The sequence below is a fragment of the Schistocerca serialis genome, chromosome 8 (assembly GCF_023864345.2).
Source record: "Schistocerca serialis cubense isolate TAMUIC-IGC-003099 chromosome 8, iqSchSeri2.2, whole genome shotgun sequence".
Lineage (NCBI taxonomy): Eukaryota > Metazoa > Arthropoda > Insecta > Orthoptera > Acrididae > Schistocerca > Schistocerca serialis.
The window spans coordinates 437,452,279-437,477,924 of record NC_064645.1 but is presented as its reverse complement, the minus strand read 5'-3'; the positions used below and the strand labels follow the sequence as shown (position 1 = coordinate 437,477,924).

At 45.0% G+C, this 25,646-nt stretch overlaps 1 protein-coding gene and 1 pseudogene across 2 annotated transcripts in view; both read right to left on the bottom strand.

Annotated features, from left to right (window-relative positions):
* Window positions 1-25,646, bottom strand: part of LOC126416770 (zinc finger CCCH domain-containing protein 13) — a 386,118-nt gene that overhangs the window by 163,577 nt on the left and 196,895 nt on the right. The window lies entirely within an intron of this gene.
* On the bottom strand, window positions 18,583-18,700 carry LOC126417749 (5S ribosomal RNA; annotated as a pseudogene).

The following is a 25,646-nucleotide window of genomic DNA, read 5'->3' as shown; positions in this document are numbered from 1 at the left end:
TGCTGCATGAAGAAGAAATGCAGATGATAAACGGGTATTCATTGGACAAATATATTATACTAGAACTGACATGTGATTACACTTTCACGCAATTTCGGTGCATAGGTCCTGAGAAATCAGTACCCAGAACAACCGCCTCTGGCCGTAATAACGGCCTTGATACGTCTCGGCATTGAGTCAGACAGAGCTTGGATGGGGCGTACAGGTACAGCTGCCCATGCAGCTTCAACACGATACCACAGTTCATCAGGAGTAGTGACTGGCGTATTGTGACGAGCCGGTTGCTCGGCCACCATTGACCACACGTTTTCAATTGGTGAGAGATCTGGAGAATGTGCTGGCCAGGGCAGCAGTCGAACATTTTCTGTATCCAGAAAGGCCCGTACAGGACCTGCAACATGCGGTCGTGCATTGTCCTGGTGTAATGTAGGGTGTCGCAGGGATCGAATGAAGGGTAGAGCCACTGGTCGTAACACATCTGAAATGTAACGTCCACTGTTCAAAGTGGCGTCAATGCGAACAAGAGGTGACCGAGACGTGTGACCAATGGCACCCCATCACGCCGGGTGATAAGCCAGTATGGCGATTGCGTATACACGCTTCCAATGCGAGTTCACTGCGATGTCGCCAAACACGGATGCGACCAACATGCTGCTGTAAACAGAACCTGGATTCACCCAAAAAAAATTACGTTTTGCCATTCGTGCACCTAGGTTCGTCGTTGAGTACACCATTGCAGGCGCTCCTGTCTGTGATGCAGCGTCAAGGGTAACCGCAGCCATGGTCTCCGAGCTGATAGTGCATGCTGCTGCAAACGTCGTCGAACTGTTCTTGCAGATGGTTATTGTCTTGCAAAAATCCCCATCTGTTGACTCAGGGATCGAGACGTGGCTGCACGATCCGTTACAGCCATGCGGATAAGATGCCTGTCATCTCGACTGCTAGTGATACGAGGGCGTTGGGATCCAGCACGGCGTTCCGTATTACCCTCCTGAATCCAACAATTCCATATTCCTCTAACAGTCATTGGATCTCGACCAACGCGAGCAGCAATGTCGCGATAAGATAAAGCGCAATCGTGATAGGCTAGAATCCGACCTTTATCAAAGTCGTAAACGTGATGGTACGCATTTCTCCTTCTTACACGAGGAAGAAGATGCTGCGATATGCAAATGATTAGCTTTTCAGAGCATTCACGCAAGGTTGGCGCCGGTGGCGACACCTACAACGTGCTGACATGAGGAAAGTTTCCAATCGATTTCTCACACACAAACAGCAGTTGCCCGGCGTTGCCTGGTTAAACGTTATTGTGATGCCTAATGTGAGCAGGAGAATTGCGTACCATAACGTTTCTGAGTTTGATAAAGGGCCGGATTGTTGCCGATCGCATGGATACCCGTTTATCATCTGCATTTCTTCTTGGTGTAGAAATTTTAATGGGTAGTAGTTTAACTTCACTTAAAACAAGGGGGTGGAGGATTTGTGTATGTGTGTGTGTGTGTGTGTGTGTGTGTGTGTGTGCGCGCGCGCGTGCGCGCGCGTGTGTGTGTGTGTGTGTGTGTGTGTGTGTGTGTGTGTGTGTGTGTGTGTGTGTGTACGTTTCTTGCAATGTACCAGATGGTCAGAGAGCAATGTGGAGGACCACACAGGACGCCGCGTACTCGCATGAAGAAGTGTTACTAACACTCAAGAGAGTTTGTTTGAAAGTCATTGTGTGTATGCATTTGGCCAGCTGATCGAATTGGGCAATATATAGGCACATGGGGTTTTCAGAACTGGTACTGGCACAATGCTTGGAACGTGAAGGCAACCATACACGTCGTCAAGAGCCTGACCACACTAACGACGAATTGCACTGTTGTGCAGGGTGCACATTGGAACCACTTCATATCTGCGCCTGTCGTCCGGGCACAATTGATGGTCTCGCCACAGCGGTGCATGTCAGTGTCGTGCAACTGATTGGAGATTAACAGAAGCCGGGATACTACACTCCTGGAAATGGAAAAAAGAACACATTGACACCGGTGTGTCAGACCCACCATACTTGCTCCGGACACTGCGAGAGAGCTGTACAAGCAATGATCACACGCACGGCACAGCGGACACACCAGGAACCGCGGTGTTGGCCGTCGAATGGCGCTAGCTGCGCAGCATTTGTGCACCGCCGCCGTCAGTGTCAGCCAGTTTGCCGTGGCATACGGAGCTCCATCGCAGTCTTTAACACTGGTAGCATGCCGCGACAGCGTGGACGTGAACCGTATGTGCAGTTGACGGACTTTGAGCGAGGGCGTATAGTGGGCATGCGGGAGGCCGGGTGGACGTACCGCCGAATTGCTCAACACGTGGGGCGTGAGGTCTCCACAGTACATCGATGTTGTCGCCAGTGGTCGGCGGAAGGTGCACGTGCCCGTCGACCTGGGACCGGACCGCAGCGACGCACGGATGCACGCCAAGACCGTAGGATCCTACGCAGTGCCGTAGGGGACCGCACCGCCACTTCCCAGCAAATTAGGGACACTGTTGCTCCTGGGGTATCGGCGAGGACCATTCGCAACCGTCTCCATGAAGCTGGGCTACGGTCCCGCACACCGTTAGGCCGTCTTCCGCTCACGCCCCAACATCGTGCAGCCCGCCTCCAGTGGTGTCGCGACAGGCGTGAATGGAGGGACGAATGGAGACGTGTCGTCTTCAGCGATGAGAGTCGCTTCTGCCTTGGTGCCAATGATGGTCGTATGCGTGTTTGGCGCCGTGCAGGTGAGCGCCACAATCAGGACTGCATACGACCAAGGCACACAGGGCCAACACCCGGCATCATGGTGTGGGGAGCGATCTCCTACACTGGCCGTACACCACTGGTGATCGTCGAGGGGACACTGAATAGTGCACGGTACATCCAAACCGTCATCGAACCCATCGTTCTACCATTCCTAGACCGGCAAGGGAACTTGGTGTTCCAACAGAACAATGCACGACCGCATGTATCCCGTGGCACCCAACGTGCTCTAGAAGGTGTAAGTCAACTACCCTGGCCAGCAAGATCTCCGGATCTGTCCCCCATTGAGCATGTTTGGGACTGGATGAAGCGTCGTCTCACGCGGTCTGCACGTCCAGCACGAACGCTGGTCCAACTGAGGCGCCAGGTGGAAATGGCATGGCAAGCCGTTCCACAGGACTACATCCAGCATCTCTACGATCGTCTCCATGGGAGAATAGCAGCCTGCATTGCTGCGAAAGGTGGATATACACTGTACTAGTGCCGACATTGTGCATGCTCTGTTGCCTGTGTCTATGTGCCTGCGGTTCTGTCAGTGTGATCATGTGATGTATCTGACCCCAGGAATGTGTCAATAAAGATTCCCCTTCCTGGGACAATGAATTCACGGTGTTCTTATTTCAATTTCCAGGAGTGTAAATCGCGGTCCTATGTGCAGGCTGCCGTAAACACCACGACACAGAAACAGAGGTGCTGTGTTTGGAAATCATGAACTGATGATTAGCGCCGCTATTCATTTTCAGCGATAAAGCTTGGCTGTGGACTACTTTGTATGACGATCGCTTCTGAGCACGGCTCTGGCGGTGAAGGAGGACACATTCTGCTAATGGTTTGCACTCACAGTTGTTATCACTAGCGTTATAGCGAGAGGAGCCAACGGGTAAGACTTCAGGTCATTCTGGTAGTGATTCATGGAACTCTGACGGCACAGCAGTTCGTCAAAGGCGTCATGCCTCCTCGTGTGTTGCTTCTCATAACATCGTTTCTTGGCATGATTTTTCAATAGCGCAAAGCTCTTTCTCACTCGGAACCAGTCTGCACAATTTGCCTGTGCGACGTGCAGAATCCTATGATTCATCCCCAGTAGGATATGTGTAAAAGCAGCTAGTAAGACAACTCCATCTCAGTGCCAATAGCCTGGATATCGAAAGTCAGTTAAAACAGTTATAGACCAAATTGCTACAAAGGAGGATATTATGGTCATGTGATAACCTTCCAGATCAAATCGGTGCAGGAAATCACACCCAAAGGGTTGCAATATCCTACTCACAAGGCGGCAACAATGTATTTGTGTTGTTAACTTTTTATTTAACTTGCTTTGTGCCATCGAAATAAAAGCACATAATCTCGCAGCGCGCCAAGTTTCTTTTCAGTAGCAACAGTCCCTTGAAACTAACACCTGTGTAATTCAGCAATTACGCACTCCGCTTCAAAAAATAAAGTTTGTACTGAAGATTCTGCTGTGTGCTTCGTGTGTGGCAGTATTAGTTTTACGGTAATACGACGTTGCTGTTTCCAAGAACACCGAAGCAGCTGAGTACTGAGACGTGGTATACATCGCGGCGACCTCAAGAAACTGGCGACAGCAAATGGAGCAAGTAGTGGGGAATGTCGCCCAAGGAATGCAGCCACCGCTGACCTCGCCAGCCGAAACGAGTTATCGCGAGTCGCCGTTCTGGACACAATACGGCGTCAAATACGGCCGCAAGGCCAATAAAATATCTTCACGATATCATCGTACTCATGCCAACGTCTACGTGCATAACGGCTTGGACTGGAAGTTGCGACCTACATACTTAACCCGACGAAGTACCCAACTGACGGCAGTTTTCTTTACCCCTTTCCGCACTTCACGACGGAACGGCGTTAGGTTCAGAGTTTTTCGGTTTGGGCCAAACTAGAAGCTGCTAAATTCGGACGTTAGTTATCAAATATCCCAGTGAGTTTCGTGTCTCATCGTCACAGAGCGAGATGACGCTGTGGTTGAGGCACTGGATATGTAACAAGGAACAGCAGAGGTCAAATCCGCGTTGTAGTGTCACAAGATATTGGAGCTTTCACACCGCTGTACTTCTCGAATAAGCGAATAAGGGCGAGAAAGAGCAGTAGTAATTTAATACATGTTAAAATGATTTTTTTCATCTATTCAAATGATTTTATTTTTGCGTCCCAACAACAAATGAAACATATATTTCATAAATGTCTTTTTCTGTTCCATGTCGAGATCACGGGTGATGCAACATGTCGACGGCAGAATTTTCGTTCCAGCTGCCGTAGATACTGAACCGGTCAAGTCAAGAAGGTCTCGTCGTTCACCGCTGCTTACCTCTAACTCTATTGTATATTTCTGAATTTCACTGTAAAAGCGAAAAAAAATGAATATCTGATATGTAACATAGTATCTAACAAACAGTCCAGACACTCGTTGCTGTGTGAGTTGTTATCGTCTGACAGCTGGAAAGACGCTAGCGTCCCTAGTGGTGAGAAAGACAGTCGTAAGATTAATGCTGTTTTTAATTGCATTTGTGCTTAAGTAAAGAAAAAGTCACTGCATTTGAAGAACGACATGTTTCTACCAGAGTGCGTATAAAATTTTCACTTTTCACACTACCACCCCCAAGTGTTTCTTTGGTAACATACGTGGCTACATCTGCGGAGCCACATATTCTACTGGAGTCACACTTGAAAATGGGCAATGGCCGAAGCCGATAGTGTCAAAAAAAATTTATAAGCAGTCTAGTGGAAAAATGTCGTTCTTCAGATTTACTGAGAATGCAGAAAAAATGTTAGTTACTGCATATTTGCCTTTGAAGCAGTGGTAAGTAATCAAGGGACATGAATGACCGTGAAAGAAATGTAATCGCTCTGATTCAGTGTCATAATCTCTAACTTATTCATGAAGAAATATTTTCGAATATGCTTACAATTGCAGCATACTACGCTAGAAGCAAGAGAATATTTCACGCAAGAGAAGCATATACTTCTGTTATTATGATAGGCCCTTTTCTTGACAAGTAAAAATTTTATATGGTGTCTACTGATTCGCAGATTTTTATACTTCATTCGACTTTCTGTATATGTAATTATTGTTTCTTCAAAAGACGACTGTGCTGAAGGTCCTTGACGTTTGTGCCCAAGAGGTAGAATTGCAGAATTTGCTTCTTCTGCGTTGGGAAACAGTTTTACTGCTTTTGACAGCTCCTGTGGTTTTCTCCTCAGCTACAGATTTGGTGGCTTATTTGGTACGTTAAATAATTTAGGTGTCGCATGCCGTACAGGATTCCTACGTTCCAAATTCACTGATTTGGTTGGAAATATAGCGAAAAAGATTTCACGTTGCTGAGCAGATACACGACGTCATTCTGCAGAAGGGCATGTCTTCCAGTGTTAACTAGCCATTTTTTTGTTCTTAAAGGAAAATGACATTCTTCAGTAATATCTGTACATGGTAAATATACTGGAGTGTAAAATACCGTTTCATACCTCCAAGGGTCATTAGGAAATTAAAGAGAGACAAATGTGGTGTAACATTTTAGTTATCGCCGATTTTTATTGTACTACATACGCTCGTTATTGTAAAAACTATGTTACAAATCAATGTAACAGATACTATTCGCATTCATTCGATATCGTACTCAAAAATGTAATTTACTGTCCGCCTAGAGAGCGGTATAGTGGAGGTATTGCATAATACATATACGCAAAACATCACCGGATTTTCACAGTGGTTTCAATTTCACCACCTTTCGGAGCTTAAAAACAAAGGTCAGCGAGCTACGACGGGTTGTACGAGTGTTTTGCCAACAATCGCCACCTGACGTCACCCTGTCCGGCGGCGAGCCGGGGCTACCAAAGGCTGCCCGACAACTCCTTTCCGCGCAAGCATAAGTTCAGCCTCCTTTGGAGGCCTCGCCTCTATGAAGAGGAGCACCGTACCAGCCCCGGCAGTGACTTGCTCTGATGACGGTGGTGGAGACAGATGTCAGAACCTTGATGAATGTATTCCAATTAACGCGATTTGGAAACCGAAAATATTTTTATGGCGGCCCAGTCATTTACCATACTTCAGAATGCCAGTTTCGTTTGGGAAGTCAGGGTCCATAAAGGGTAGACAGTAGCTCACAAGTCTGTAACAAGTACATGTATAAGCTATGATTTTTCGTGGTTTCCCAGGTACCTTACTTCAGGCTAATGCCGGAGTGGTTCCTGCAAACAGATCACGGCCAGACACATAACGACCAAACCGTGTTCCCGTTGTTCCACAAATCAGGGAGATCGCGGAAAATTTCACTCCGTTCAGTTATAATGTGGCCACTGTCAGCCTTCGTGTCGGGTGTGTAAGCCTGGTGCTATAAGGCTGAGTTCGGGTCTCCACGTAACAGAAGGCGTGGTTCGACTGACAAGGAAACTCTGTTTCGTAGTTTCACAGTGCAAAGCCGATAGCCACATGTCACAGCTCTCCTGTAAACTGAAAACAATACACTACAACTACATACATACTCCGCAATCCACCACACGGTGCGTGGCGGAGGGTACCTCGTACCACAACTAGCATCTTCTCTCCCTGTTCCACTCCCAAACAGAACGAGGGAAAAATGACTGCCTATATGCCTCTGTACGAGCCCTAATCTCTCTTATCCTATCTTTGTGGTCTTTCCGCGAAATGTAAGTTGGGGCAGTAAAATTGTACTACAGTCAGTAGCGATTCACGAAAAGAACGCCTCCTTTCCTCTAGACACTCCCACCCGAGTTCCTGAAGCATTTCCGTAACACTCGCGTGATGATCAAACCTACCAGTCACAAATCTAGCAGCCCGCCTCTGAATTGCTTCTATGTCCTCCCTCAATCTGACCTGACAGGGATCCCAAACGCTCGAGCAGTACTCAAGAATAGGTCGTATTAGTGTTTTATAAGCGGTCTCCTTTACAGATGAACCACATCTTCCCAAAATTCTACCAATGAACCGAAGACGACTATCCGCCTTCCCCACAACTGCCATTACATGCTTGTACCGCTTCATATCGCTCTGCAATGTTACGCCAAAATATTTAATCGACGTAACTGTGTCAAGCGCTACACTACTAATGGGGTATTCAAACATTACAGGATTCTTTTCCCTATTCATTTGCATTAATTTACATTTATCTATATTTAGAGTTAGCTGCCATTCTTTACACCAATCACAAATCCGGTCCAAGTCATCTTGTATCCTCCTACAGTCACTCAACGACGACACCTTCCCGTACACCACAGCATCATCAGCAAACAGCCGCACATTGCTATCCACCCTATCCAGTAGATAATTTATGTAGACAGAAAACAACAGTGGACCTACCAGACTTCCCTGTTGCATTCCAGATGATACCCTCACCTCCGATGAACACTCACCATCGAGGACAACGTACTGGGTTCTATTAGTTGTCTTCGAGCCACTCACATTCTTGGGAACCAGTCCCATATGCTCGTACCTCAGTTAAGAGTCTGCAATGGCGCACCGAGTCAAACGCTTTTTGGAAGTCAAGGAATATGGCATCTGTCTGGGTACCCTTCAGCCATGGTGCGCAAGATATCATGTGAAAAAAGGGCGAGTTGCGTTTCGCAGGAGCGATGCTTTCTAAAGCCGTGCTGATGCATGGACAGCAACTTCTCTGTCTCAAGGCAATTCACTATATTCGAACTGAGAATACGTTCGAGAATAATGAGAAAGATAGGGGGCGTAAGCCTGGGGTGCGGAACAGGGAGCAGCGTGAGCATTCCGGCGTCGCGGCTTCTGTTCTGGCCTGTCGGCGTTATCCCCGGCGTGGTGCGGGTAGCGGCCCTGCTTTGCCCTGCCTGCCTGCCTGCCTGCCCTGATGTCACCGCTGCAAAGGCGCGTCGACCTTGGACACGGCACGAGTCTAGCCGTCTGCTCCCGGCTGCCTCTCACACCACTGTCTCCTTTTGTCGGCTGCAGTCTTCCTTTAGCTGCGGTCATTTCTTCCTACACCGATGAAAATAGGAAGTGTTACACACTGAACAACTTCATCTACATCTACACGACTACTCCGCAATTCATATTTAAGTGAGTGGCAGAGAGTTCGGCGTACCGTCACCACCCTGTTTCTCTACCTTTCCATCGTCGAACAGCGCGTGGCAAAAACGAAAACCTACATCTTGCCGTGCAAGCTCTGATTTCTCTTATTTTATTACGATTATCATTTCTCCTTATGTAGGTCACTGTCAACAAAATAATTCCACCTTCGGAGGGGAAAGATGGCAATTTAAATTTCGTTAGCCGCGCGGGATTAGCCGAGAGGTCTAGGGCGCTACAGTCATGGACTGTGTGGCTGGTCCCGGCGGAGGTTCGAGTCCTCAAAGGCTCTGAGCACTATGGGACTTAACTTCTGAGGTCATCAGTCTCCTAGAACTTAAAACAACTTAAACCTAACTAACCTAAGGACATCACACACATCTATGCCCGAGGCAGGATTCGAACTTGCGACGGTAGTGGTCGCGCGGTTCCAGACTGAAGCGCCTAGAACCGCTCGGCCACTCCAACCGGCTTCGAGTCCTCCCTCGGGCATGTGTGTGTGTTTGTCCTTAGGATAATTTAGGTTAAGTAGTGTGTAAGCTTAGGGACTGATGACCTTGGCAGTTAAGTCCCATAAGATTTAAAAAAAAAAAAAAATAAATAAAAAAAAAATAATTTGGTTAAACTGTCTCGCTGATATGAAAAACGCCGGTGCTTTAATTATTTCCACCCCAACTCCCATATTATATCCGTGACGCTCACTCCTGTATTTTGCTATAATCCAGAACGAGATGTCCTTCTTTTAACTTTTTCGATGTCCTCCGTCAGTCCTGTCTAGTAAGGATCCCATGTCACACAGCAGTCGGTTGGCTGATTCGGGTGAGAGAACCAAACAGCGAGGTCGTCGGTCTCATCGGATCAGGGAAGGATGGGGAACAAAATCGACGGTGCCCTTTCAAAGGAACCATCCCGGCATTTGCCTGAAGCGATTTAGGGACATCACGGAAAATCTAAATCAGGATGGCCGGACACGGGTTCGAACAGTCTCCTCCAGAATGCGAGTCCAGTGTGCCAACCACTGTGCCACCTCGCTCGGTCTCCAGCACAGGTCGGAGAGCGTAGTTTAGGCACACTTGTTGCATCCTCTAAGTGTTCTGCCAGTAACAGCCAGCCGCCTTCTCCACAACAGTTTCTATGTCATGCCTCCAATTTAAGTTGTTCATGGAACTTCCAAGCAGATTAAAACTGCGCGCCAGACCGAGACTCGAACTCGAGCCCTTTGCTTGTCGCGGGTAAGTACTCTGCCGACTGAGCTTCCCAAGCACGACTCAAGGTCCTTCCTCACAGCTTCACTTCCTCCGGTATCTCGTCTGCTACTTCCCAAGATTCACAGACGCTCTCCTGCAAGTTTCACTGGATAGCTTCTGTGAAGTTTGGAAGTTAGGAGATGAGGTACTTGCGCTAGTAAAACTCTGAGGAGGGGTCGTGGTGCACACTCCGTTGCAGTGTGAAAAAATCATTGTAGAAAAATGTTCATAATTGTAATCCTAGGTATTCAAATGTTCAAATGTGCGTGAAATCTTATGGGACTTAACTGCTAAGGTCATCAGTCCCCAAGCTTACACACTACTTAATCTACATTATCCTAAGGACAAACATACACACCCATGCCCGAGGGAGGACTCGAACCTCCGCCGGGAGCAGCCGCACAGTCCATGACTGCAGCGCCCAAGACCGCTCGGCTAATCCCGCGCGGCCCTAGGTATTCGTAAAACCATTGTATTTGTGTGGTTTATTGTGTAGCTGGAATATAACGTATTCCTTTTATTACTCATATGGATGAACTCACACTTTTTATTGTTTAGCAACAACTGCCACTTTTCGCACCATACAGATACTTTCTATGAATCATTTCGCAATTTGTTTCGATCTTGTGATGACTTTAGTATACCGTAAAGAACAGTATCATCTGAAAACCGTCTAAGAGGACTGTTCAGATTTTTTACTAAATAGTTTATATGGATTAAGAACAGCAGAGGAACTAAAATATTTCCTTGTAGAACGCTAGACGACTTCTCATCAATTACTAGCAACTGTGACCTTTCTGAGGGGAAATCAGGAACCCAGTCGCACAGCTGCGAGGATACTGCGTAGGCACGCAGTTTGGGACCCCCATCACATAGGAGGAGGGAGAGAAGATCCAACGAAGAGCGGCGCGTTTCGTCAAGGGATCGTCTAGTCGTCGCGAGACCGTTACCGAGATGCTCAACGAACTCAGCTTGCAGTCAAATGGTTCAATGGCTCTGAGCACTATGGGACTTAGCATCTGTGGTCATCAGTCCCCTAGAACTTAGAACTACTTAAACCTAACTAACCTAAGGACATCACACACAGCCATGCCCGAGGCAGGATTCGAACCTGCGACCGTAGCGGTCACGCGGTTCCAGACTGAAGCGCCTAGAACCGCACGGCCACAATGGCCGGCTGGCAGTCATTACAAGAGAGACGACGTGCATCACGCAGAGGTTTGTTATCGATTAGAAGCAGCTTGTGAGGAATGGTATCAAAGCCGGCCAGAGTGGCCGTGCGGTTCTAGGCGCTACAGTCTGGAGCCGAACGACCGCTACGGTTGCAGGTTCGAATACTGCCTAGGGCATGGATGTGTGTGATGTCCTTAGGTTAGTTAGGTTTAATTAGTTCTAAGTTCTAGGCGACTGATGACCTCAGAAGTTAAGTTGCATAGTGCTCAGAGCCATTTGAACCATTTTTGAATGGTATCTAAAACCTTCTGGATATCTAGAAATATGGAATCAACTTGAAATGTCTTGTCGATAGCACACATTACGTCATTACGTCCTCGAGATTTTTCGTAATGTTCGAACACAGTACATGTTCAAACTGTTATTGCAAATATTGATGTCAGTCATATGAGTCTATAATTCGGTGCATTACTTCTGGTTCCGTTCTTGTGTACTGAAGTAGGCTGTGCAACTTTCCAGTCCTTAGGTATGGATCTTTTGTGGAGCGAGGAGTTGTATAGAAAGCTAAACATGGAGATATTACATGAACATACTTCGAATGGAACCTAACAGGTATACAATCTGAGCCGCTGTAAGACTTGCTTTTATTAAGTGACTTAAGTTGCTTCGGTACCAAGTGTGTTTCCACGCCTATAGGATGTGTTGACTAAAATTTCATCCTTATGCGAGCGTTTTTTTACGACAGCAAAGGGTCACTTCAACACTGCAGTCGCACTCGGAAGCAGTGAGGTGAAATTCTTGTCCAGCTATCCAGATTTTGATTTTCCATGCTTTTCTAAAATGGAGCAGATATGTAGGGGTATTTCCCAGGAAAGGGACACGGCTGATTACCTTACCCATCCTTGTCCAGTATACTTTTATACGCTGTCTCTAATTACTTCCTTGCAGGCGGGACGTTTACTTCCAATAGAAAGACGTCAATTATATGAATACAGTTATTTGAAGATGAACCTTAGGTTCGGAACCATTAACGACGCTATCTGTAATAAATTTTATGATATTCATGACTGGTTGCTTTTTTGCTTGCAATAAGTCTGTAAACATATTTGATCATTTATCCGCGTGTGTTTGCATGTTAAATCGTATATTACAACATGCATTTAACAAGACCGATTGTATTCAGATTTTACATGGAAACAGTGTCTCACTGGACAGAGCCAGAAAAAGATTAATAATAATTTTTAAAAATTGATATAAACACCTTGTCTTGGTTACACAAGGTTACACGTAATTGACAACCACATCGCTTTACAAAATTCGTCTTCACTACAGAATTCAGTCGTTACTATGTAGTGACATACGTGTGTGGACAACGAATATTGTAGTTACACTACTATTGGTTTGACTAAGTTCTCAAATTACTAATTAATCGCTTTGAGTTTAACACACAAACAACTTATTTCAGTTGGACACTGGTGGAAAATTCACGTTTTTGTAAACTACCGCTAAGACAGACTAGCATTGAAGCTATAAAGCTGAACTTTCAAATCCTGCCTACGTATAAGTAATAGATTGAAATTGTAGGAAGACATGGACAATACGTTCGGATTTGAGGAGCATTCTCCTGGTGCTAATTTTTGTTCTACTCGTTTCTATCCAATCTCTCCCCCTTTTTTGGTTTCCTGTTTCCCTCAATTTTCTCTTATGGTAATCATCGTCTGTCTTCGATTCCTCTTAGTCACTTCCTTTTTTTTGTGGTTTTAACTGCTAATTTATAATAGCTCTTTATGTATCAACAATCGCCTTTTTGTGATGGGTTTGTTACATAAGTATAAGTCTGTTATACATACGAGTAGTTCAAATATAAGCACACACAGTAAGTAATAACAAATATAACTACAAAGATGCCTAATTCAGAACTGTTTGTAATTCACATGTACTATAACAGAATGCGTAATTTGTAAGAGCTGCATACAAATGAAAATATATATGTATTACAGGCCACTGATGATGCCCTTAATAAAATGAGGCGAAAGGGGAGTGGCAAAACAAATACTGCTTTTATTCAGTTGAAAACAAACGGCCCTAACGTAAAAATTATTAACATAGTATTAATAACAACTGAGGATTGACAGATGAAAAACAATAAAGTTGTTAGTTCAAGTTCATTCGCCTGTTTTCATTTTGCTTTTCTCTTTCAGTTTAGTTCTTCGCTGCTTTCTTTCTAGTGGCAAGACACAACGGACGAAACTTCTCATGTTTGAAAGTGTGTATTCTCGTAACTCGCAATCGTTGCGCGGGTTCACAGTCAATGCAGTATTTCACAAGAATGGTGTCCGAAGCTCGTGGTCTAGTGGTTAGCGTTGCTGCCCTTGGATCACGGGGTCGCGGGTTCGATTCCTGGCCGGGTTGGGGGTTTTCTCTGCCCGGCGACAGGGTGTGTCGTATTCTTCGTCATCATCGTCAGCGTGCGTGACAGTGGCAAAATTGGACTGTGAAAAAATTGGGTCTTTGTACGGGCGCTGATGACCGCGCAGTTGAGCGTGCCACAAACCAAACATCATTACAAGAATAGCACAGTGACCTGATGGCTGAGTAATAAGGCTGACTTCGTCTTGGTGCGTCTCGATTGTGAGCGTAGGTCATAGGGAGTGACTCAATTTTGTCGGCAATCTCATGGGTGATGGAAATGCTAATTAAAGCCGGGTGTGCGCAGGCGGCGTGATCTCAGAGAACGGTATCGGCGTGAGTGGGTTACCGTTAGCGACAAGCCTGCCTGGTTAACTTGTTTCTGATCTACCCGGAGACGACGGTTTCGACTTGCTGTTCCCTTTCTACCTGGTGTCCCTGCTCACACCAACGCACCAGTTACGGCCGCTCGACGTGTGGGACGGTCGCCACCAAATGTCACCGCGGTTCCAGTAGCTTTCAGCTGCAGCCGTGGTACTGCGCAGCACTTCTCTGGTTCACGCTAGGTACTTGCTTCGAAAAGAAGACAGCTTTGCAGCCCGCTGTGCTGAACATCTTGAAAGTCTCTAATTCAAGTTCATCACTGTTTTCCTTCCATTCGTCTTGCCAAGCCCGCTGTTTTTAGTTGTGCATATTCGCTGCCGCCAGTTGTCACGACAGTAGAGTTGCATACAGGAACAGAAATATTCAAATTCAATTCTGTCTTGATTTAAGCCTTCTACGTATCACGACGGGGAAATATCATGAATGTTACGGAAACGAGCAATTAAACAGAGAACCGACTCGTGGAGATAACATCGTGGACCTACTGATAACAAACAGACCCGAACTGTTCGACTCTATATCTACAGAACAGGGAATCAGTGATCATAAGGCCGTTGCAGCATCCCTGAATATGGAAGTTAGTAGGAATATAAAAAAGGGAGGAAGGTTTATCTGTTTAGCAAGAGTAATAGAAGGCAGATTTCAGACTACCTAACAGATCAAAACGAAAATTTCTGTTCCAACACTGACAATGTTGAGTGTTTATGGAAAAAGTTCAAGGCAATCGTAAAATGCGTTTTAGACAGGTACGTCCCGAGTAAAACTGTGAGGGACGGGAAAAACCCACCGTGGTACAACAACAAAGTTAGGAAACTACTGCGAAAGCAAAGAGAGCTTCACTCCAAGTTTAAACGCAGCCAAAACCTCTCAGACAAACAGAAGCTAAACGATGTCAAAGTTAGCGTAAGGAGGGCTATGCGTGAAGCGTTCAGTGAATTCGAAAGTAAAATTCTACGTACCGACTTGACAGAAAATCCTAGGAAGTTCTGGTCTTACGTTAAATCAGTAAGTGGCTCGAAACAGCATATCCAGACACTCCGGGATGACGATAGCATTGAAACAGAGGATGACACGCGTAAAGCTGAAATACTAAACACCTTTTTCCAAAGCTATTTCAGAGAGGAAGACCGCACTGCAATTCCTTCTCTAAATCCTCGCACAAACGAAAAAATGGCTGACATCGAAATAAGTGTCCAAGGAATAGAAAAGCAACTGGAATCACTCAACAGAGGAAAGTCCACTGGACCTGACGGGATACCAATTCGATTCTACACAGAGTACGCGAAAGAACTTGCCCCCCTTCTAACAGCCGTGCACCGCAAGTCTCTAGAGGAACGGAGGGTTCCAAATGATTGGAAAAGAGCACAGATAGTCCCAGTCTTCAAGAAGGGTCGTCGAGCAGATGCGCAAAACTATAGACCTATATCTCTTACGTCGATCTCTTGTAGAATTTTAGAACATGTTTTTTGCTCGCGTATCATGTCGTTTTTGGAAACCCAGAATCTACTATGTAGGAATCAACATGGATTCCGGAAACAGCGGTCGTGTGAGACCCAACTCGCTTTATTTGTTCATGAGACCCAGAAAATATTAGATACAGGCTCCCAGGTAGATGCTATTTTTCTTGACTTCCGGAAGGCGTTCGATACAGTTCCGCATTTTCGCCTGATAAACAAAGTAAGAGCCTACAGAATATCAGACCAGCTGTGTGGCTGGATTGAAGAGTTTTTAGCAAACAGAACACAGCATGTTGTTATCAATGGAGAGACGTCTACAGACGTTAAAGTAACCTCTGGCGTGCCACAGGGGAGTGTTATGGGACCATTGCTTTTCACAATATATATAAATGACCTAGTAGATAGTGTCGGAAGTTCCATGCGGCTTTTCGCGGATGATGCTGTAGTATACAGAGAAGTTGCAGCATTAGAAAATTGTAGCGAAATGCAGGAAGATCTGCAGCGGATAGGCACTTGGTGCAGGGAGTGGCAACTGACCCTTAACATAGACAAATGTAATGTATTGCGAATACATAGAAAGAAGGATCCTTTACTGTATGATTATATGATAGCGGAACAGACACTGGTAGGAGTTACTTCTGTAAAATATCTGGGAGTATGCGTGCGGAACGATTTGAAGTGGAATGATCATATAAAATTAATTGTTGGTAAGGCGGGTGCCAGGTTGAGATTCATTGGGAGAGTGCTTAGAAAATGTAGTCCATCAACAAAGGAGGTGGCTTACAAAACACTCGTTCGACCTATACTTGAGTATTGCTCATCAGTGTGGGATCCGTACCAGATCGGGTTGACGGAGGAGATAGAGAAGATCCAAAGAAGAGCGGCGCGTTTCGTCACATGGTTATTTGGAAACCGTGATAGCGTTACAGAGATGTTTAACAAACTCAAGTGGCAGACTCTGCAAGAGAGGCGCTCTGCATCGCGGTGTAGCTTCCTATCCAGGTTTCGAGAGGGTGCGTTTCTGTATGAGGTATCGAATATATTGCTTCCCCCTACTTATCCCTCCCGAGGAGATCACGAATGAAAAATTAGAGAGATTAGAGCGCGCACGGAGGCTTTCAGACAGTCGTTCTTCCCGCGAACCATACACGACTGGAACAGGAAAGGGAGGTAATGACAGTGGCACGTAAAGTGCCCTCCGCCCCACACCGTTGGGTGGCTTGCGGAGTATAAATGTAGATGTAGATGTATCCCATATTGTTACCAGTTCATGAACGCGCTCGATCGCTAATGACCTCAACGTCGACATCACGGTTAACTCTGTCCCCTTTTTCACAAATAAAGAGGACCTTAACGACACTAGTATGTTACCTGTCTGAAAGTACCTGGTTCGGTTCCCGATGTCGGAAGTAACTTCCATCACCAGTATGTGACTGGTGAGCGGAAGGGAAAAGGAGGTGTTGGTCGCTGGCTTTGCTGCCCGTGTGTATACTATTCGAGAGAAGTAGGCTGCATGCCATTCTGTCATCATAGCCGTTGTGTTAATACTACTAGACTGTGGTAAATACAATGATCCAAGAACAGGGAATGTATTCGCAACTGCGAATATGAACTACCATCGGCTGGAATGAAGGCAATAAGAATTCGTGCCGGATCAGGACTCGAACCCGAATTTGCCGCTTTACGCGAGCGGTCGCCTAAACTTCGGCTATCTGTGCACGAATCACTGCAAAATCCGAACTTCCATATGTCGTCGTCCAGGAGTCACGTCCTGCACTCGTAAGTTACGTGTATTTATTTCGCATCCAAGAACAATTGCAGTGTACAAAAAACAAAAACAAAAAAAAAAAAAAAATACGGGTTATTATTCTCCTGGAGTCGCTCTTAGCCCCATGAGTAGGTCCACTAGCATATGTATTTGCCGTTTCATCCATCTCTCGAAAAGGAAACTTTGAAATTAGGGGAGCTTATATATAATCTCAAAAACTTGAGGCTTTTATTCAATCCAGTACATCTGTCCGCTTGTTTTAATAAAATTTGGTTATGTAATACAGCGTTTTGTGTTTTGTAATGAGGTCAGGCTATTGTGTTCGTATCATTAAGTGACATAATTATATCTCGTGAATGGGCTTTCCCTGAAACCAATAAAAAATAAAAATAAAATGAAATGGACTAGCTGAACGTTTAGTGGAGGCAAACAAGCACGTAACATCATGTGGGATGCACGTCCGATGGCTGCTGTAATCTGATGCCACGTCAGCCGCTCAGCGCTGTCGATTGTTTCGGAGATTTCCAGGCCACGTGTCAACGGTCACGGCCGCAACACGACCGTGGCCCAGTCTGGTGCTTTGTCGACCATCGTGTTTGGTAACACACGCGGGGGACCCGGCGGAAGGAGGAACACTGAAAGTCTGTTCAGCTTTGTAGGCGGCTTCTTCCTTTCATAGCAGCCCTGCTCCCATACTCATGTCTAGACGTGAACCATCTTTGCTGTAACTGGATGTAACCACCATCCTACTGCAACACGTAGAGCGGTGTACACGTTTGGGGGCGTTCTCCGCAGTGGTTGTCCCGTTGCGACAGGTGACGAGCGTGAACTTCGATTACTTGGCTAAACACGATGCAATACACAATTTATCTTTAAGACAGAAACTGTGCTAAGAAGAATTACCTACACCCTTGTACAGACACCAGAGAGTATCCTAATAATTTCAACGGTGAGCTAAAACTCAAATCCATCCTTCAGCAAACATCTGTCAGCGTCATGGGAAGGTTCATTGCTAAATGAGGAAGCTGGATCTGCCCCAAAGATTTAATGCTGTGTTACTTCTTATAAAGCGAGTCTAAAAACTAAACTAAACTCCGTACGAATAGGCCTTGGAAGGCCCAATGGTACCGACCGGCCGCCGTGTCATCCTCAGCCCACAGGCGTCACTGGATGCAGATATGGAGGGGCATGTGGTCAGCATACCGCTCTCCCGGGCGTATTTCAGTTTATGTGACCGGAGGTGCTACTTCTCGATCAAGTAGCTCCTCAGTTTGCCTCACAAGGGCTGAGTGCACCCCGCTTGCCAACAGCGCTCGGCAGACCGGGTGGTCACCCATCCAAGTGCTAACCCAGCCCCACGGTGCTTAACTTCGGTGATCTGACGGGAACCGGTGTAACCATTGCGGCATGGGCGTTCGCATAAAGAGGGTCTGAGGCTCTAGAATAACAGAATTTGGCAAGTGTAACTAAGCAGGGTGGAATATGTAAGCGCACTGCGATTATCAGTATATAATCGACATATTCTTTATTTTCCGTTAATGTTGCCTATACGGTACTGTCACAACGCTGCTATGATCTGAACGATCGCTGAACGCATTTTCGGCACATAAACCTCAGAAATCTTCGATTACGGAGAAGAAACCTGTGTGAAAGGCAGTGGTTTTAGTAATGACAGTTCGTACCTACTGATCGATGCTTCGGAACGAATGCTGTAACCGGAAAAAGTATTTAAAATTTCACTTGTTGTCTTTCTTTCACAGTTCCTGGCTCGGCTGGTGGGTGGAAGAGAGTGGGGGTTGGGGGGGATCCTGCTTTAGAGTGGTGCGTCACTTCCGAACGCTCTTTCCGTCCCCTTCGTGACAAGAAGATGGCGTCACAGGCCAAAAGTAGGGTACATGGTGGAGGCTATACTCAACTGCAGTCGTGACCCGGAGGATGAAGCCATTACGTGGAATGATAAATTTTTGTTTCGTATTGAACCAAATTCTCGAACATCTGAGAGATGTGTGCGTCACACTATTAGCTTAGTACAAATTAATAACAAAACGGATTTTTAAGGCTTTGGGTGAATTACAAGAAACCTAAAATCTTTTGCACACGAAGAGAGATCGCCGTTGAAATAGGAGGAAGACAATGCCCTCGACATCTCGTTCTTCATCGCTGCGAACCTGTCTGCATTAATGGCAAACGTGTTCTCTTCGTGTATGCAATAACTGATGAAGTCATTACACCGACGCACTTCAGTCGGACGCGTCAGAAGGAAATTATTCTGCGGGTGGAGCAAACTACCTGCGCTGGAGACTGCTACGGACCACCCGCTCACACACAGGCCTGAGGCTGGAAACAAGCAACATTAGACACTTTTTTGCGGTTTTCTGTCCAGCTGTCAGAATGAGTAATAGCGTAATTAGGAGAAACCGCCAGCGCACTTCATCCACAATGGTCTCAGAGACGCTTGGAGCAAAACAGCCTGCAAGGTTAACGCCTACGTCAGGGATTCTGATACATTGCTGCCAGGACATTTATCACACTAGTGGCGCACGCACGCAAATTGCACGTGTAGTTATTTAATAGCGAGAGACAGGACCGTATCTGTGAAATGCATTGCGTACAAGTGCGTTATTTAGAGCGCAGTTAACGATGCTTTCAATCAAAATTCATGAAACTTTCTATGTTCTATTTCCCTCTCACAAGGGAACCTCCTCATCGCACCCCCCTCAGATTTACTTATAAGTTGGCACAATGGATAGGCCTTGAAACACTGAACACAGATCAATCGAGAAAACATGAAGAAGTTGTGTGGAACTATGAAAAAAATTAGTAAAATATACAAACTGAGTAGTCCATGTGAAGATATGCAACATCAAGAAGAGTGCGAGTCAAATAGCGCCGTGGTCCCGTGGTTAGCAAGAGCAGCTACGGAACGAGAGGTCCTAGGTTCAAGTCTTCCCTCCACTGAAAATTTTAATTTTTTATTTTCAGTTTATGTGAAAAACTCTTATGTTTTCATCACATTTTTGGGAGTGTTATCACATCCACAAGAAAACCTAAATCGTGCAAGGTAGAAGAATCTTTTTACCCATTCGCTAAGTGTACAAGTTAGGTGGGTCGACAACATATTCCTGTCATGTGACGCACATGCCGTCACCAATGTCGTATAGAATATATGAGACGTGTTTTCCTGTGGGGGAATCGGTTCACCTATGACTTTGCGATCAAATGCTTTCGGTTCCCATTGGAGAGGCACGTCCTTTCGTCTACTAATCGCACGGTTTTGCGGTGCGGTCGCAAAACACAGACACTAAACTTATTGCAGTGAACAGAGACGTCAATGAACGAACGGACAGATCAAAACTTTGCGAAAATAAAGAAAGTAAAATTTTCAGTCGAGGGAAGACTTGAACCAAGGACTTCTGGTTCCGCAGCTACTCATGCTAACCACGGGACCACGACGCTCCTGAAGTCACAGTCTCCTTGATGTTGCCTATGTTGCGCATGGACTACTCAATTTGTATATTTTACTATTTTTTTCATAGTTCCACACAACTTCTTCCTGTTTTCTCGATTGATCTGTGTTCACTTTTTCAAGGCCTATCCACTGTGCCAACTTATAACTAAATCTGAGGGGGGTGCAATGGGGAGTTTCCCTTGTCAGAAGGTTTTTAGTTTCAGTAAATCACTATGAGGAACGCTGTCACTGGCATAGGTGACCTGCTTAGGTCGTTTCTTCTGATTCATTCGTGTGTAGTGTGTGGTCGAAGCTGACGTTATCAGCTGGCCCATTCTCTGTGGTACACGAAACGAGACAGACACATAAGAAATATGAAATATGTATGCTAAATCATAGCGATGGATTATTCTGACATTCTGGAAGACAAAAAAAAAAAAATAACGATGGACGGAAGATATGGATATAATATTTTGTCGACGATGAGTTCACTAGAGACGGAGCGAAAGCTCAGATAGGTCAGGATGTGCAAAGAAATCAGCCGTTTTCTTTTCAAAAGAATTATCGCAGCATTCATCTTAATTGTTTTTGGGAAATGAAGGAAACCTACATTGGTATGGCTCGACGGGGCTTTGGAGCTCGACTATCAAGAAGGCACTCAGTGCCTTAACCACTGCGTCACCTCGCTTGGTCGTTCCAGACGAGGATGAACTAGAGGAGTAAAGATGGTTAAACGTGAACACTACCAGTAACTTACTTGCTTCATACGAGGAATCTATGGTTTCCGAGCAATTATCATCAAGAAATTTGATGCTTTGTATTAGGCCGTCGCTAAATACACGAAAAATGGAAATATCATAATTGCAAAGAATAATATTTCAAATTAATTACTGGATGCTATAGTAGTATGACATTTAGTGGTACTGTTTCTACAGATTACTACGTGATGTTGCGCAGTGGTTATCACACAGAATTTGCAAGATGGAAGAAGGCGGTTCAGATCCTCGACTGACTATCCAAATTCCTTGGTTTCCTCAAATTTCTCACGGCAAATGCCTCCAAAAAGGTTTTGACCCGTGTCCTTCCCCCATCCTCTCCCCACACTCTGCTTCTCCATTGTCCTTGACGCAGACTGATGTTAAAACCTGAACCCCCATTCTTTGCTTCTAGACACTGTGCTTTTGCAACTTTGAACTTCTGCTGCAGAAGACCTCATTTAAATAATTTCTAATGACTTTCTTTACAAAGGTCGTTGTTCCCACACGTTCTGCAGTTGGAAGAAGTAAGTTAAACAAATATAGTAATATGGTACAAGACTTTCGAATGGCAACACGTAGCTTGGTGATAAATTTCACTCAATTTATCAATAAGATTCTCATTTTATACAAGTGGACTAGGTGGGTCTCGTTTCAGAACTTTCCAACATATAAATAGAATGTGGTCACAAGAGAATCCAACTCGCGTCTTTCGCTTTAGTAATAAGCAACACTGACCTTTAGGCCTAGTATTAGTTGAAAATCTGGAGTTCCAACAACTCTACCCAAAGCATGGCTAGCAAGTGTTGACATGTTCCTGCTACATTCTGTGACACTAAGGGATTTGTTAGATAAGCAGGGGTAACGCTGTAAGTTGATAGCAGTTTCTTGACATAATATTGTCACAACATAAAATCTGAGATCGAGTTTTAGATTTACTTGTGGGGTACTTTAGAAACAGCTCCCTCAAAATAGCGAGGTCGCAACTCAGTCTTCGGATGGGACACGGTGGCTGGAGGATCTGCGGTGCTGTCATTCACAGTTAACACTACGCGTTGGCTGAGTTAGCATCGTGACTCCATTGTTGAAACACTATTCAAGAGTAATGCCCGGAATTAAACATCATTCTATAGGACCATGAGAGTTTCTTAATGCGCTCCAGTTGTTGATTTAAACAATATTCTGCTGCGAACATGACTGTTACTGTGTCAACATTAGAATCAAATCCAGCTCTTTGAACTCAGGGAATTAGAGGGCCTGAGAAATTTCAGTCTCTGAAAATATCGACACAAGGCATTCCGCAAGGCAACGTGCCGTTGTCCTTGGGAGTTCCGATCGTAGTGCTGCACCAGCGGGTTGGGATTTCTCCCTATCAGTTGATCTCCAGTAATAAGTCGGAGAGCCTGGGAAAGCCGGAGAACTTCTTGTCGGGAAGTCCAAGAACGCGTACCCGAGGTGCTATTGTGCCGATTACCGACGAGGCAATTTTTGAGCTGCATGACGCCGTAAACAGAGAAACTTTTCTGTACATCTACTTCTAAGTCCATTCTCTGCAAACGACTGTGAAATGCAAGGCATGGGGTACTTCATCCTGTACAATTGATTAGATTTTCTTCTGACTCCATTCACACGTAAGATTTGGGAAAAACAACAACTTAAATGGCTGACTCTTGAACATGCCTTGTGAACATCAGAATCGTCCGTTTATGCCATGCTTGTATAAGACTTATACATGCCACCGCGATAAAATAGGAAACAGTGTCGTGCTATGAAAGCCAGTAGAGTGCGTCTACAATGTATAAAACGTATAAAGAATAGCAGATGATAATGTTTGCTTTGGATAACATCATCAACCTCTCTGGCGTAATAAACATATATACCGCCGCCAGAGAGAAAATTGACACTCTTTTGTTTCGCTGTACGAGAAGGAAGTTGTTCTGTAATAGCATCTCTGACGCTTACCGCTTGTAAAACGAAAACGTGTGTTTTGTAAATGTATTGTTTTTTGCTTAGTTTCAAAATACAATTCAACAGTTAAAATATTAACCTACTTAGTTTCTTTCTGAAAAGCTCGTCTCCCTGAATTATTGAGCAAATACTTTGTACTAACAGCCATAAGCCATTGCAGATCACTGCTGGATCGTGGCCATAAACCGCTAATAGCTTTATATTTATGTAATAATTTGCAGGCTTCACCTGTCTTCCTGAACAATATTACAGGAATAAAAAGCAGTAGAATATTTAGTCTTGTAATGATATAAACCATGAGTGCTCAGGAATACTTTTTTCTTTGCCTACGTAGTAAAATGCTCTGACTTGATCGATTTCGCTACACGAAATCTGATAAAAGTGAATGTTTTATTAAAGAATTAACTTGAAGACAAATATTGAACAGATAACCGAAGTCGAGTTTTTTTTCATTCTGGATACTTAAATAATAAGAATGTGTTTGTACTGGCAATCCCTCTCGATAGTGTACATTGTATGTCGAGCAAACTAAAACAGTTTTATACTACTGACGTCATATATACGAAGCTCTGCCAGGCATATTTGTTTGCAAGATTAATTTTTAACAAGACTTCAAAACAATTTGCTCACGTAATGTCAAATCATTAACAGTGACAAATGCTAGGCAATTTTCTGTGCTTTGTCGCTGTATTGTTTTCACATGCCGAACAGCTGCGGCGCGCGTGTATGTAAATCATTATAGGCAATTCCGGTCGCGGAACCACAGACCAAATAAGATGAATATGATCATTCATTCTTAAACATTAGATATAAAATAAATGGAAATACAAATTTACTCTAAGAGAGGGAAGGTCACTTCACGTCACAAAGCCCTTTGATACAATCAGATGCGCTGTAGTCGAGTTTAGCGTACAGATTTGTTAGGCACTCAAATATTAAACAGAACCATAACGATCCAAAATGGTTGGATTTGAAAAAAGAAAGTATGAGGCTGATGTGCCACGTCTTTTCGATAGTGCAAAACACCGCGAACTTCAAGAGAGGCTACGTGGTTCGAAGACAGTCCACACAATTCACACTTGATTCTCGATTTAGAGAGACATATTCGCCAAGTATCGTACCTCTTTGCGTAATGACGTTGTCAGGGTCTTTCGATCCGGTAATGCAAGTGCGTGTGTTTATGTGTGTTTGCATGGCTTTTCGTTTCTGGAGACATCTGGATGCTTGTTAGGAAGTCTCGTCAATGGTGAAATCATCATAAATTTTATTCCGATTTCAGGATGTTAGTACTGAGTGAATATGAGGTTTGCACTAACGCTTTATGCAGAGGTAATTACAGAGATATTCTCGTGATTTAATTCGATCGATAGTTCAATTGGAGCCACTTCTGGTTCGAGCAACTAATTCAACTCACAAGCATTTTTTAGTATTACTAAATTATTTTTAAATTACAGAAGGTAATCAGAACGAGATTTTCACTCTGCAGCGGAGTGTGCGGTGATATGAAATTTCCTGGCCGGACCGAGACTCGAACTCGGGACCTTTGCCTGTCGCGGGCAAATGCTCTAGCAACTGAGGTACCCAAGCACGACTCACGCCCCGTCCTCACAGCTTTACTTCTGCCAGTATTTGGAATGTAGGGGGACGAGATACTGGCAGAAGTAAAGCTGGGAGGACGGGGCGTGAGTCGTGCTTGGGCAGCTCAGTTGGTAGAGCACTTGCCCGCAAAAGGCAAAGGTCCCGAGTTCGATTCTCGGCCCGGCACACAGTTTTTATCTGCCAGGAAGTTTCCTGCAGAAACTGGGCAGCAGCTGATCTGTCGTTTGGTTATTACGTTCCGTGACAATGTTACATTGTTAGGGAACACCCAACAGTAGATAATTCTAGATGCTAAAAAAATGTCCGTTACGTTACGTGTGTGTGTGAGAGATGAATCATTCCCGCGGACAGTCCGATAGCTTAATAATATTATTCCATTTGGGATTTACTGACTTCCCATTAAGGGCATCCTTAATTAGGGCAATTTCAAGTGGAGCTTTAATGTCCACTGCTACCAGTGAAGGCGCACCCAGTTTAACAGACACCATACAAAGCGGCGCAGGCTTAAGAATGAAGGTCTCGGCCGAATCATTCACTTTTGGAAAAAGTGGGTAGAGAAGGACCACCACCAATTTTTATAGTGGCAGCTTGTTTT